Genomic DNA, 15,487 nt, shown 5'->3' on the forward strand with positions numbered 1-15,487 from the left:
TCAAGTGCCAATACAATTTTAGAAAAAGACTAAAATAAGGGTTAATTTACATTCAAGCCAGTATATTTCTGACACTTTAATCAATTAATCAACACACATACACACCCCCTTCAACCTTATAGGCCCCATCCACCTATAATAGGACCCACGGCAGTAGAGACAATTATCTCTGATGAAGCGCATGCGCGAAACGCGTCAGATTGTGAGTTTACCTGGCTTCTATATACCTGTATCCAAATAAATTGAAGCATATACTCAAGAGACCCAGTGTGCTTCTTTTCTTCCTCATCCTGATTTGAATAGTGAGAGGCATCGTCGGGGCTTCACGATTCATGCGGTGACATCACCGCGCAACTTTATTTAAAATTAACAATGGACAGTATAGGGAAATGGGGGCATGCTGCTTAGAAACCTGTACAGACCCCCAAGACCCACCGTTAGAAAGGTAATCGCCTAACCTTTCCAACTGTATAAGTCTTGGGGATCTGGAATTTTTTTTTATAAAAGTAAAAAAAAAATATATTTAAAAAAAAAAAAAAAAAAAGCTCAAATCCAGCTTAGCACCCAGGTGGGATATGGCTTAGGGTTAACAGAACATACTGATTACTTGTACCTTAATTACTAATTAAATGCTCCTTATTGTATGCACTGTAGAATCACTCCGTGTTTTTAATATATGTATTAGTTACTATTTATTCCGATATGTTTTTCTTTCTTTCTAAAACTATCATATAACATGTACATCTGTATACAAGAGATACAACATGTGCACAATGAAGCAAGGACTGCAGAGGTGTAGGTAGACACTGTATACTTAGCCCAGTTTTTTAAACAAAGGGTTAGAGTTTGAATCTAGTTTTAAGCTAATACTTAATATAACGTCCTTTTTCTTATGCAGAACCTCTTGATTGAATCTACTTGTCAATCACTAAAAGTGATGGTAAATCCTATGGTTTTGTGAAACGTTAGGATTTACCATTGGAACAAATAAAGGGGACTTTCATTCATGAAGTATAAAAAACTTCATACTGAAAGCTTCTTTTTTTTGTTCCAAGCGATCCGCCGCGCTAAGGCAGCCCACCGGCAGAATGCTATTTTCGCTATCTGTCAGAGAGGATTTCCCGCAATGCTATTGTCTAATAGGTGGATACGTCACCTCTCTGCCAGATAGTGAAAATAGCCTTTGGCTGGTGGGCTGCCTTAGCAGCTCAATGAAAGCAATCACTTGGAACAAATAAAGGAGCTTTCAGCATGAAGTACCATCACTTTAAGGTAAGCTCCTCAATACAGATGTCAGTCTTCAGGATTGAACCACTGACGGGGAGTCGCAAGGAGCACTAGAAGTCTGGACTCCTCTGGTGGCGAGGTTTCAGATTATCTTGGAGCTCTAAGTCTTCAGTCATGGCTCCTCTTGAAGAAGGAAATTATCTTTATGAACAGATTCGCAGTCATCTGGATATGATTGAGGTAGAACAGATTTAATGTTCTCTTTCAGCTGTTCTCCTTTCAGTAGGGTAGATCTGGGAAGTGGCTTTATCAGCAGTCCTCTGTTCTCCAGGGGAGTGGTCTCTTCATTGGTAGAATAGATCAGCTGGTTACCAAGCAGGATTTTCTCGATTTATTCCAATGGTTTTCCCCTTGAACTGTAACCTTCCGGGTAGTGTGCCAGATTCAGGTACCTAAAGGCACAATTGATACACAATTTTCTGTCTAACTCATCTGTTTTCTTTCATTTGGTTTTCTTCCAAGAATTATTGTTTGAATCAGGAGTCTGCTTCAGTAATCCTAATAGCTCCAGCTTGGACCTGCAGGACCTAGTATGTTAACCTGGTTCAAATGTCCAGTTGCCAGCCTTGATTTCTTTAAGGCTAACTTGTGTTTCAGGGGTAAAACAACATTTATGGCTGAGTATCAGGGACACAGGAGGTTGATAGGGACCCGTCACCATTCTGTTGGTAGAGTCATGTTGGAAGGGGAGATTAGTGAGTGGGATTGTGTGTTTAGGTGGTTTGTGGGTGTGTCTCTGTAGTTTGTGGGTGTGTCTCTGTAGTTTGTGGGTGTGTCTGGGTTTTCTGTGGTTGGGTCTAAGGGAAATTCTGCAAATAGGGGACATATGGCTGTCTCAGAGGGACAGCAGGACAGAGCTCAGAATCAGGAACATGCTGAACCCCGGTTCTAGGGTACTAGCTGCACCCAAACTCAGTGCATGTGTGACTTGATGATCATATGCCCATTGAACCAGCTGCCCCTACTGTCAGTGTATATATGATCACCTGATCCCAGGGCCAATTTGCCAGCTGCACCCACACATAGTTGATTTGTAACTTGTTGACTCAATGCTCACTGTACCAGCAGAAGCCACACCTAGTGTATAGGTGCCCTACAGACTTCTGACCCAGTATTCCAGCTGTACACAAACCCAGTCATGTGTTAGACAGTAAAACATATTTTTTATATTATAATTACATTAAATTATTTGCCTTATAAATTAATCTCTGAAGCTTTGAATTGCTGGTTATTCTGTTTATTTAAACCCTGGCCGTTGCCTGTGTACCAGTATTCATGGCTGTCCATCCCTGTACGTTTTTTTTTTCTTCCACTTTTGAGTCATTGGGAGTTACAGTCAATAAGAGGCCATATAACTGCCCCTCTGAAACAGCACATGCACGATCTATCTTCCTACTAACAAATTAGATTGCCCCAAGACTGGAGCATGCTCAGTTATTTTTAAATGGGGCAGGTGGCATAACTTCTCATTGGCTGTACTAATGATGATTCCAAAGCGAAAAAAAAGGCTGTACACGAATGGGACACTTGTAAAAATGCACTCACAGAATATCAGGCTAAAGCTTTGGAAAACGCTTAATTGGATCATCATGAAATGTAAACAAGGTCAAATTAAAATCACAATTTTACTTAAAATGACTTAGAAAGTTAGTAATCTATTTAATTTGACTGTATATAATGCTCAAATTTATGAAATGTAGAAGAAATGCACATGCTTAAAGGGACATGAGCATGCAATTTTCAGAGACTTTTCAAATTGTTTGTATTATCAAATTTACTTTGTTCTTCTTGTATCCTTTGTTGAAAAACATACATAGCTGCTGATTGGTAGCTAAGCATATATGCCTCTTGTCATTGACTCACCAGACTTATTTAGCTAGGTCCCAGTAGTGCATTGCTGCTCTGGAGTTGACTTTATATGATAAACCCCCTTTTAGGGGTTAAAATAGGGTTGCCAGCAGTTCGGGTTTCCATTTGTGTTCTGGTTAAAAGCAGCCAAAAAAGGTGACATAGTGCATTTGCAACATATTGCACGTATACATATTGTGTGTCTCTGTGTGGGAGTGTGTCTCTGTGTAAGTGTCTTTATTTGTGAGAGTGTGTCTGTGTGTGTAAGTGTATTTGTGTGGGAGTGTGTCTGTGTGTAAAAGTGTCTTTGTTTGTAAGTGTCTTTGTGTGTGAGAGTGTGTGTCTGTGTTTTTCAATGTCTTTCTGTGTGCGTGAGTCTTTGTGTAAAAGAGTGAGTGTATCTGTGTGTGTGTGAGAAAGATAGTGTGTGAGAGACAATGTGTGTTGGTGTGTGATAGTGTGTGTCTTTGTGTTTGTCAGTTTCTTTCTGTGTGTGTGAGTCTGTGTGCAAAAGAGTGAGTGTATTTGCGAGTGTGTGAGAGAGAATGTGTGTGTCTGTGTTTGTCAGTGTCTTTATGCGTGTGTGAGTCTGTGTGTGAAAGAGTGCGTGTATTTGTGTGTGAGAAAGAGAATGTGTGTGTTGGTATGTGTGTGTTTGTCAGTGTCTTTCTGTGTGTGAAAGAGTGAGTGCATTTGTGTGTGAGAAAAAGAGTGTAAGAGAGAATATGTGTGTTGGTATTTGTATGAGAGTGTGTGTCTGTGTTTGTCAGAGTCTTTAAGTGTGTGTGAGTCTGTGTGTGAAAGAGTGAGTGTATTTGCGTGTGTGAAAGAGTGAGTGTATTTGCGTGTGTGTGTGAGAGAAAGAGAATGTGTGTGTTAGTGTGTGAGATACAGAGTGTGTGAGAGTGTAAATATCTGTGCAAGTTTGTGTTATTATACATAGGGGCCGAATTATCATTGTCTGGCGGACATGAAACGCTGTCGGCATTTAACATTGCACAAGCAGTTCTAGTGAACTGCTTGTGCAATTCCGCCCCCTGCAGATTTGCGGCCAATCAGCTGCTAACAGGGGGTGTCAATCAGCCCAACCGTATGAGATTGGGCGGATTGATGTCCGCAGCCTCAGAGCAGGTGGACCAGTTAAGGAGCAGCGGTCTTAAAGTAACATGAAACCCAATTTTTTTCTTTCATGATTTAGAAAGAGTATGCAATTTTAAACAACTTTCTAATTTACTTCTATTATCTAATTTGCTTCATTCTCTTTATATACTTTGCTGAAAAGCATATCTAGATAGGCTTAGTAGCTGCTGATTGGTTGCTGCACATAGATTCCTCATGTGATTGGCTCACCCATGTGCATTGCTATTTCTTCAACAAAGGATATCTAAAGAATGAAGTAAATTAGATAATAGAAGTAAATTGGAATAATGTTTAAAATTGCATGCTCTACCTGAATCATGAAAGAAAATGTTTGGGTTTAGTGTCCCTTTAAGACCGCTGCGTCATAACTGCTGTTTACGGCGAGCCTGAAGGCTTGCGCGGAAACAGGGGCATCAGAGGCCATACGGCTCTTGAAAAATCGGCCCCTATAGTGTGTACTCTGCTGGGCACAGCACAAGAGTGTTCGGGTTTGGCGTGGACTAAAGGTGGCAACCCTTGTTATATGCAAACAATAGTGTAAAAAAATGTTCTAACATATATTCCACTTTTATGACCAATTAACATCAATATTTAGACATGTATGTATGTTACCAACAATTTTATAACATTTATATTATGTTGGACTTGACTATGCAGAACTAATGCAGCAGACAGGACCATGAAATACCAGTATAATTAGTCCTTATTTCTGTATGAGAAAACAAAGTATTGTCAGAGACTGATTTGATAGTGTAATATTATTTCAGTGTGGGTGCATTTGTGCACTTGCATATTAGTATCGCTTGTATTGGTACTTAAAGGGCTATTAAACCCAAAAGTTATCTTTCATGATTCAGATAGAGAATACAAATACAATTAAACAACTTTCTAATTTACTTCAATTATCTAATTTGCTGCAACCTTTAGATATTCTTTGTTAAAGAAATAGCAATGCACATTGGTGAGCCAAGCACATGAGGCATCTATGTGTAACCACTAATCAGAAGCTTCTGAGCCTATCTAGATATGCTTTTCAGGAAAGAATATAAAAAGATTTAAGCAAATTAGACAATAGAAGTAAATTAGAAAGTTGTTCAAAATGGTATTCTCTATCTGAATCATAAAAGAAAAAATGTGGGTTGAATGTCCCTTTAAAGGGATACTAAACCTAATTTATTTTCTTTCATGATTCAGATAGAGGATGCAATTTTAAGCAACTTTTTTAATGTACCCACCAATCAGCAAGCGCTCTCCAGGGTACTGAACCAAAAATGGGTCGGCTCGTACTTACAGTTTTTTCAAATAAAGATACCAAGAGAACAAAGAAAAATTAATAATAGGGGTAATTTAGAAAGTTGCTTAAAATTGCATGAATCATGAAAGAAAAAAATGTGGGTTCAGTATCCCTTTAATATTTTATAAGAATCACAACAGGGTGTAGCAAAATAAGTTCACAGTCAAACTATATATTTACCAACAATGTATATAAAATTATATTCACACCCATATAAAAATGTCTAACTGTATAATAATAAGTAGTGTATTACATAGGGAAAACAGAACAATTTGCTAACTTTAGCACTACCACTAAATAGACAGTAGGAGGAGCAAGACATGCTATCAATGTATCATATGTCAATCAAACAGAACAGACCTCACTTTCCGTGAAATAACGACGTTTGCTAATATGCATTCTGGGAGTCGTAGTTCTTTTGTATAGTCTTCCTCAATTTATATTAATGCTACTAATGACAATAACAATGTATAGCGGGAGTCATAGGCAATATCAAGATACTCCACGTTATGAGGCGCTTAATAGCGATGCCACTTGCATTACATACTGGGAAATGTAGTTATATTATTGATTTTAACCGTGTGTTTGAACTACTAATAGTGTCCCTGCAGTGCATGCTGGGAGTTTTAGCTACATTGTTGTAGCGTTGTTTATGTATCTTCATAGTGACGTAAACTGCAATGCATACTGGGAGTCGCAAGGTATTTTGCGTTTTCCGGATCTGTGTAGGTGCCCGATAACCACGGCCGGTGATGTATAAAGGCCGGTAGGTGCATCAACAAAAGACTGGAGGCTGAGACATGTGTATAACACTGTATAGTCTGTGGTGGGAGTGATAAGGTAGCTCACTTTATGTATGTGTTTATATCTGTCTTTATATGTGGTACTGGAGAGGGGGGTCAAAGGGAACCTCACTATAATATTATAAATCTGTGTATATGGTGCTAGGAAGTGCTTGTTTATTTGGAAGGCATATGGAACCTCTCTATAGTGTTATATGTCTGTCTATTAGGTACTGGGGAGGGGGCTGTGTGTGAGACAGATGAAGCCTCTCTATAGTGTTATATGTCTGTCTATTAGGTACTGGGGAGGGGGCTGTGTGTGAGACAAATAAAACCTCTCTATAGTGTTATATGTCTGTCTATTAGGTACTGGGAAAAGGTGTGTGTGTGTGTGTGAGACAAATAAAACCTCTCTATAGTGTTATATGTCTGTATATTAGGTACTGGGAAAAGGTGTGTGTGTGTGTGTGTGAGACAAATAAAACCTCTCTATAGTGTTATATGTCTGTATATTAGGTACTGGGGAAAGGTGTGTGTGTGAGACAAATAAAACCTCTCTATAGTGTTATATGTCTGTATATTAGGTACTGGGGAAAGGTGTGTGTGTGAGACAAATAAAACCTCTCTATAGTGTTATATGTCTGTCTATTAGGTACTGGGGAAAGGTGTGTGTGTGAGACAAATAAAACCTCTCTATAGTGTTATATGTCTGTATATTAGGTACTGGGGAAAGGTGTGTGTGTGAGACAAATAAAACCTCTCTATAGTGTTATATGTCTGTCTATTAGGTACTGGAAAAGGTGTGTGTGTGTGTGAGACAGATAAAACCTCTCTATAGTGTTATATGTCTGTCTATTAGGTACTGGGGAAAGGTGTGTGTGTGTGACAAATAAAACCTCTCTATAGTGTTATATGTCTGTCTATTAGGTACTGGGAAAGGTGTGTGTGTGTGTGAGACAGATAAAACCTCTCTATAGTGTTATATGTCTGTCTATTAGGTACTGGGGAGGGGCTGTGTGTGAGACAGATAAAACCTCTCTATAGTGTTATATGTCTGTATATTAGGTACTGGGGAAAGGTGTGTGAGACAGATAAAACATCTCTATAGTGTTATATGTCTGTATATTATGTACTGGGGAGGGGTTGTGTGTGAGACAGATGAAGTATCTCTATAGTGTTATATGTCTATTAGGTAATGGGGAGGGGGCTGTGTGTGAGACAGATAAAACCTCTCTATAGTGTTATATGTCTGTATATTAGGTACTGGGGAAAGGTGTGTGTGTGTGAGACAGATAAAACCTCTCTATAGTGTTATATGTCTGTATATTATGTACTGGGGAGGGGCTGTGTGTGAGACAGATGAAGTATCTCTATAGTGTTATATGTCTATTAGGTAATGGGGAGGGGGCTGTGTGTGAGACAGATAAAACCTCTCTATAGTGTTATATGTCTATTAGGTAATGGGGAGGGGGCTGTGTGTGAGACAGATAAAACCTCTCTATAGTGTTATATGTCTGTCTATTAGGTACTGGGAGGGGGCTGTGTGTGAGACAGATAAAACCTCTCTATAGTGTTATATGTCTGTCTATTAGGTACTGGGGAAAGGTGTGTGTGTGTGAGACAAATAAAACCTCTCTATAGTGTTATATGTCTGTATATTAGGTACTGGGGAGGGGGCTGTGTGTGAGACGTATAAAACCTCTCTATAGTGTTATATGTCTGCATATTAGGTACTGGGGAGGGGGCTGTGTGTGAGACAGATAAAACCTCTCTATAGTGTTATATGTCTGTCTATTAGGTACTGGGGAGGGGCTGTGTGTGAGACAGATAAAACCTCTCTTTAGTGTTATATGTCTGTCTATTAGGTACTGGGGAGGGGTTGTGTGTGAGACAGATAAAACCTCTCTTTAGTGTTATGTCTGTATATTAGGTACTGGGGAGGGGGCTGTGTGTGAGACAGATAAAACCTCTCTTTCTCTTGTTAAGTGTATCCAGTCCACGGATCATCCATTACTTATGGGATATTAACTCCTCCCCAACAGGAAGTGCAAGAGGATTCACCCAGCAGAGCTGCTATATAGCTCCTCCCCTAACTGCCATTACCAGTCATTCTCTTGCACCCAACGAATAGATAGGATGTGTGAGAGGACTGTGGTGATTATACTTAGTTTCATACCTTCAATCAAAAGTTTGTTATTTTATAATAGCACCGGAGTGTGTTATTCCTTCTCTGGTAGAATTTGAAGAAGAATCTACCTGAGTTTTTCTATGATTTTAGCCGGAGTAGTTAAGATCATATTGCTGTTTCTCGGCCATCTGAGGAGAGGTAAACTTCAGATCAGGGGACAGCGGGCAGATTAATCTGCAAAGAGGTATGTAGCAGCTTATTATTTTCTGACAATGGAATTGATGAGAAAATTCTGCCATACCGATATAATGTAAACTCAGCCTTAAATGCAGTAGCAGCAACTGGTATCAGGCTGTCATGTATGTATATTTTACACTTCAGTATTCTGGGGAATGGCACTTCACTGGAATTATACTGTATGCATAAAACTTTAGCCTAATTTGCAGGGACTAGCAACAGGCTTTTTAATAACACTCAATTTATTAATGTTAAACGTTTTTTGCTGGCATGTAAAATCGTTTAATTTTCTGAGGTACTGGGTGAAAAAATGTTTTGGGCACTATTTTTTTTTTCCACTTGGCAGTCGTTTTATTTAATTTATGACAGTTTACTGATCTCTCTCACTGTTATGTGTGAGGGGGAGATTCAGTCAGAAGTTTATTGTCTTCCCTGCATGATCCGGTTCATCTCTACAGAACTCAGGGGTCTTCAAAACTTGTTTTGAGGGAGGTAATCACTCACAGCAGAGCTGTGAGATTGTAGTTGACTGTGATAAAAAAACGTTTTTCTGTATTTTTTATTTTTTCTGCTATCAGGGTTAGTTATCCTTTGCTAATGGGAGCAATCCTTTGCTAAAATTGTGTTTTTTACAAAGATTTGATGCTATAACTTTTCAGTTTATTAATTTTCAACTGTCATAACTTTTTCTGTGCTTCTTATAGGCACAGTACGTTTTCATATTATAGTAAATTACTTGAAAAGTATTTCCAAGTTGCTAGTTTATTTGCTAGTGTGTTAAACATGTCTGATTCAGAGGAAGATATCTGTGCTATAAGTGCTAAAGCCAAAGTGGAGCCCAATAGAAATTTATGTACTAACTGTATTGATGCTACTTTAAATAAAAGTCAATCTGTACAAATTGAACATATTTCACCAAACAACGAGGGGAGAGTTATGCCGACTAAGTCGCCTCACGTGTCAGTACCTTCATCTCCCGCTCGGGAGGTGCGTGATATTGTAGCGCCGAGTACATCTGGGCGGCCATTACAAATCACATTACAGGATATGGCTACTGTTATGACTGAAGTTTTGGCTAAATTACCAGAACTAAGAGGTAAGCGTGATCACTCTGGGGTGAGAACAGAGTGCGCTGATAATATTAGGGCCATGTCAGACACTGCGTCACAATTTGCAGAACATGAGGACGGAGAGCTTCATTCTGCGGGTGACGGTTCTGATCCAAACAAACTGGATTCAGATATTTCAAATTTTAAATTTAAGCTGGAAAACCTCCGTGTATTACTAGGGGAGGTGTTAGCGGCTCTGAATGATTGTAACACAGTTGCAATACCAGAGAAAATGTGTAGGTTGGATAAATATTTTGCGGTACCGGCGAGTACTGACGTTTTTCCTATACCTAAGAGACTTACTGAAATTGTTACTAAGGAGTGGGATAGACCCGGTAAGCCGTTCTCACCCCCTCCGATATTTAGAAAGATGTTTCCAATAGACGCCACCACACGGGACTTATGGCAAACGGTCCCTAAGGTGGAGGGAGCAGTTTCTACCTTAGCTAAGCGTACCACTATCCCGGTGGAGGATAGCTGTGCCTTTTCAGATCCAATGGATAAAAAGTTAGAGGGTTACCTTAAGAAAATGTTTGTTCAACAAGGTTTTATATTGCAACCTCTTGCATGCATTGCGCCTGTCACGGCTGCAGCAGCATTTTGGTTTGAGTCTCTGGAAGAGACACTTGAATCAGCTCCATTAGATGAGATTACACACAAGCTTAAAGCCCTTAAGTTAGCTAACTCATTTATTTCAGATGCCGTAGTACATTTAACTAAACTTACGGCTAAGAATTCCGGATTCGCCATTCAGGCACGCAGAGCACTGTGGCTAAAATCCTGGTCAGCTGACGTTACTTCTAAATCTAAATTGCTTAATATACCTTTCAAAGGGCAGACCTTATTCGGGCCCGGGTTGAAAGAAATTATCGCTGACATTACAAGAGGTAAAGGCCATGCCCTGCCTCAAGACAGAGCCAAACCTAAGGCTAGACAGTCTAATTTTCGTTCCTTTCGTAATTTCAAAGCAGGAGCAGCATCAACTTCCTCTGCACCAAAACATGAAGGAGCTGTTGCTCGCTACAGACAAGGCTGGAGACCTAACCAGTCCTGGAACAAGGGCAAGCAGGCCAGGAAACCTGCTGCTGCCCCTAAGACAGCATGAATCGAGGGCCCCCGATCCGGGAACGGATCTAGTGGGGGGCAGACTTTCTCTCTTCGCCCAGGCTTGGGCAAGAGATGTCCAGGATCCCTGGGCGTTAGAGATCATATCTCAGGGATACCTTCTAGACTTCAAATTCTCTCCCCCAAGAGGGAGATTTCATCTGTCAAGGTTGTCAACAAACCAAATAAAGAAAGAGGCGTTTCTACGCTGCGTACAAGATCTTTTATTAATGGGAGTGATCCATCCGGTTACGCGGTCGGAACAAGGACAAGGGTTTTACTCAAATCTGTTTGTGGTTCCCAAAAAAGAGGGAACTTTCAGGCCAATCTTGGATTTAAAGATCCTAAACAAATTCCTAAGAGTTCCATCGTTCAAAATGGAAACTATTCGGACAATTTTACCCATGATCCAAAAGGGTCAGTACATGACCACAGTGGATTTAAAGGATGCTTACCTTCACATACCGATTCACAAAGATCATTACCGGTATCTAAGGTTTGCCTTTCTAGACAGGCATTACCAGTTTGTAGCTCTTCCATTCGGATTGGCTACGGCTCCGAGAATCTTCACAAAGGTTCTGGGTGCTCTTCTGGCGGTACTAAGACCGCGAGGAATTGCGGTAGCTCCGTACCTAGACGACATTCTGATACAAGCTTCAAGCTTTCAAACTGCCAAGTCTCATACAGAGTTAGTACTGGCATTTCTAAGGTCGCATGGATGGAAGGTGAACGAAAAGAAGAGTTCTCTCTTTCCACTCACAAGAGTTCCCTTCTTGGGGACTCTTATAGATTCTGTAGAAATGAAGATTTACCTGACAGAAGACAGGTTAACAAAGCTTCAAAATGCATGCCGTGTCCTTCATTCCATTCAACACCCGTCAGTAGCTCAATGCATGGAGGTGATCGGCTTAATGGTAGCAGCAATGGACATAGTACCCTTTGCACGCCTACATCTCAGACCGCTGCAATTGTGCATGCTAAGTCAGTGGAATGGGGATTACTCAGACTTGTCCCCTACTCTGGATCAAGAGACCAGAAATTCTCTTCTATGGTGGCTTTCTCGGCCACATCTGTCCAGGGGGATGCCATTCAGCAGGCCGGACTGGACAATTGTAACAACAGACGCCAGCCTACTAGGTTGGGGCGCTGTCTGGAATTCTCTGAAGGCTCAGGGACAATGGAATCAGGAGGAGAGTCTCCTACCAATAAACATTCTGGAATTGAGAGCAGTTCTCAATGCCCTTCTGGCTTGACCCCAGTTAACAACTCGGGGGTTCATCAGGTTTCAGTCGGACAACATCACGACTGTAGCTTACATCAACCATCAGGGAGGGACAAGAAGCTCCCTAGCAATGATGGAAGTATCAAAGATAATTCGCTGGGCAGAGTCTCACTCTTGCCACCTGTCAGCAATCCACATCCCGGGAGTGGAGAACTGGGAGGCGGATTTCTTAAGTCGTCAGACTTTTCATCCGGGGGAGTGGGAACTTCATCCGGAGGTCTTTGCCCAAATACTTCGACGTTGGGGCAAACCAGAGATAGATCTCATGGCGTCTCGACAGAACGCCAAGCTTCCTCGTTACGGGTCCAGATCCAGGGATCCGGGAGCGGTTCTGATAGATGCTTTGACAGCACCTTGGACCTTCGGGATGGCTTATGTGTTTCCACCCTTCCCGATGCTTCCTCGATTGATTGCCAGAATCAAACAGGAGAGAGCATCAGTGATTCTAATAGCGCCTGCATGGCCACGCAGGACTTGGTATGCAGATCTAGTGGACATGTCATCCTGTCCACCTTGGTCGCTACCTCTGAAACAGGACCTTCTGATCCAGGGTCCCTTCAAACATCAAAATCTAATTTCTCTGAAGCTGACTTTGAACGCTTGATTTTATCAAAACGTGGTTTTTCTGAGTCAGTTATTGATACCTTAATACAGGCTAGGAAGCCTGTTACCAGAAAGATTTACCATAAGATATGGCGCAAATACTTATATTGGTGCGAATCCAAGAGTTACTCATGGAGTAAGGTTAGGATTCCGAGGATATTGTCTTTTCTACAAGAAGGTTTAGAAAAGGGTTTATCCGCTAGTTCCTTAAAGGGACAGATTTCAGCTCTGTCCATTCTTTTACACAAACGTCTGTCAGAAATTCCGGACGTTCAAGCTTTTTGTCAGGCTTTAGCTAGGATCAAGCCTGTGTTTAAAACTGTTGCTCCACCATGGAGTTTGAACTTAGTTCTTAATGTTTTACAGGGGGTTCCGTTTGAACCCCTTCATTCCATTGATATCAAGTTGTTATCTTGGAAAGTTCTGTTTTTAATGGCGATTTCCTCGGCTCGAAGAGTCTCTGAGTTATCTGCCTTACATTGTGATTCTCCTTATCTGATTTTTCATTCAGACAAGGTAGTTCTGCGTACTAAACCTGGGTTCCTACCTAAGGTGGTCACTAACAGGAATATCAATCAAGAGATTGTGGTTCCATCTTTGTGTCCTAATCCTTCTTCGAAAAAGGAACGTCTGCTACACAATCTAGATGTAGTCCGTGCCCTGAAATTTTATCTACAGGCAACTAAGGATTTTCGACAAACGTCTTCCCTGTTTGTCGTTTATTCTGGTCAGAGGAGAGGTCAAAAAGCTTCGGCTACCTCGCTCTCCTTTTGGCTTTGTAGCATAATACGGTTAGCCTATGAGACTGCTGGACAGCAGCCTCCTGAAAGAATTACAGCACATTCTACTAGAGCTGTGGCTTCCACTTGGGCCTTTAAGAATGAGGCTTCTGTTGAACAGATTTGCAAGGCTGCAACTTGGTCTTCTCTTCATACTTTTTCCAAATTTTACAAATTTGACACTTTTGCTTCTTCGGAGGCTGTTTTTTTGGGAGAAAGGTTCTTCAGGCAGTGGTTCCTTCCGTATAAAGAGCCTGCCTGTCCCTCCCGTCATCCGTGTACTTTAGCTTTGGTATTGGTATCCCATAAGTAATGGATGATCCGTGGACTGGATACACTTAACAAGAGAAAACATAATTTATGCTTACCTGATAAATTTATTTCTCTTGTAGTGTATCCAGTCCACGGCCCGCCCTGTCACTTTAAGGCAGGTAATTTTTCCATTAAACTACAGTCACCACTGCACCCTATGGTTTTCCTTTCTCTGCATGTTTTCGGTCGAATGACTGGTAATGGCAGTTAGGGGAGGAGCTATATAGCAGCTCTGCTGGGTGAATCCTCTTGCACTTCCTGTTGGGGAGGAGTTAATATCCCATAAGTAATGGATGATCCGTGGACTGGATACTCTACAAGAGAAATAAATTTATCAGGTAAGCATAAATTATGTTTTAGTGTTATATGTCTGTATATTAGGTACTGGGGAGGGGCTGTGTGTGAGACAGATAAAACCTCTCTATAGTGTTATATGTCTGTCTATTAGGTACTGGGGAGGGGCTGTGTGTGAGACAGATAAAACCTCTCTACAGGGAGTGCAGAATTATTAGGCAAATTGTATTTTTGAGGATTAATTTTATTATTGAACAACAACCATGTTCTCAATGAACCCAAAAAACTCATTAATATCAAAGCTGAATAGTTTTGGAAGTAGTTTTTAGTTTGTTTTTAGTTATAGCTATTTTAGGGGGATATCTGTGTGTGCAGGTGACTATTACTGTGCATAATTATTAGGCAACTTAACAAAAAACAAATATATACCCATTTCAATTATTTATTTTTACCAGTGAAACCAATATAACATCTCAACATTCACAAATATACATTTCTGACATTCAAAAACAAAACAAAAACAAATCAGTGACCAATTTAGCCACCTTTCTTTGCAAGGACACTCAAAAGCCTGCTATCCATGGATTCTGTCAGTGTTTTGATCTGTTCACCATCAACATTGCGTGCAGCAGCAACCACAGCCTCCCAGACACTGTTCAGAGAGGTGTACTGTTTTCCCTCCTTGTAAATCTCACATTTGATGATGGACCACAGGTTCTCAAAGGGGTTCAGATTAGGTGAACAAGGAGGCCATGTCATTAGATTTTCTTCTTTTATACCCTTTCTTGCCAGCCACGCTGTGGAGTACTTGGACGCGTGTGATGGAGCATTGTCCTGCATGAAAATCATGTTTTTCTTGAAGGATGCAGACTTCTTCCTGTACCACTGCTTGAAGAAGGTGTCTTCCAGAAACTGGCAGTAGGACTGGGAGTTGAGCTTGACTCCATCCTCAACCCGAAAAGGCCCCACAAGCTCATCTTTGATGATACCAGCCCAAACCAGTACTCCACCTCCACCTTGCTGGCGTCTGAGTCGGACTGGAGCTCTCTGCCCTTTACCAATCCAGCCACGGGCCCATCCATCTGGCCCATCAAGACTCACTCTCATTTCATCAGTCCATAAAACCTTAGAAAAATCAGTCTTGAGATATTTCTTGGCCCAGTCTTGACGTTTCAGCTTGTGTGTCTTGTTCAGTGGTGGTTGTCTTTCAGCCTTTCTTACCTTGGTCATGTCTCTGAGTATTGCACACCTTGTGCTTTTGGGCACTCCAGTGATGTTGCAGCTCTGA

General features: G+C 40.9%; 1 protein-coding gene across 3 annotated transcripts in view; it reads left to right on the top strand.

Annotated features, from left to right (window-relative positions):
• LOC128666916 (oocyte zinc finger protein XlCOF6.1) overlaps positions 1 to 15,487 on the top strand; it is a 258,096-nt gene that overhangs the window by 75,196 nt on the left and 167,413 nt on the right. The window contains exon 1 of one of the 3 annotated variants that reach the window (XM_053721733.1): positions 6,221 to 6,335. The exons of 1 other annotated variant lie outside the window; for it this stretch is intronic. The gene's annotated coding sequence lies outside the window, so the exon portion shown is untranslated. Of the gene's footprint in view, positions 1 to 6,220; positions 6,410 to 15,487 lie in introns of those variants that run through there. One more of the 3 variants, XM_053721732.1, reaches the window with a different exon arrangement.

This window comes from Bombina bombina, chromosome 7 (genome assembly GCF_027579735.1).
Source record: "Bombina bombina isolate aBomBom1 chromosome 7, aBomBom1.pri, whole genome shotgun sequence".
Taxonomy (NCBI): Eukaryota; Metazoa; Chordata; class Amphibia; order Anura; family Bombinatoridae; genus Bombina; species Bombina bombina.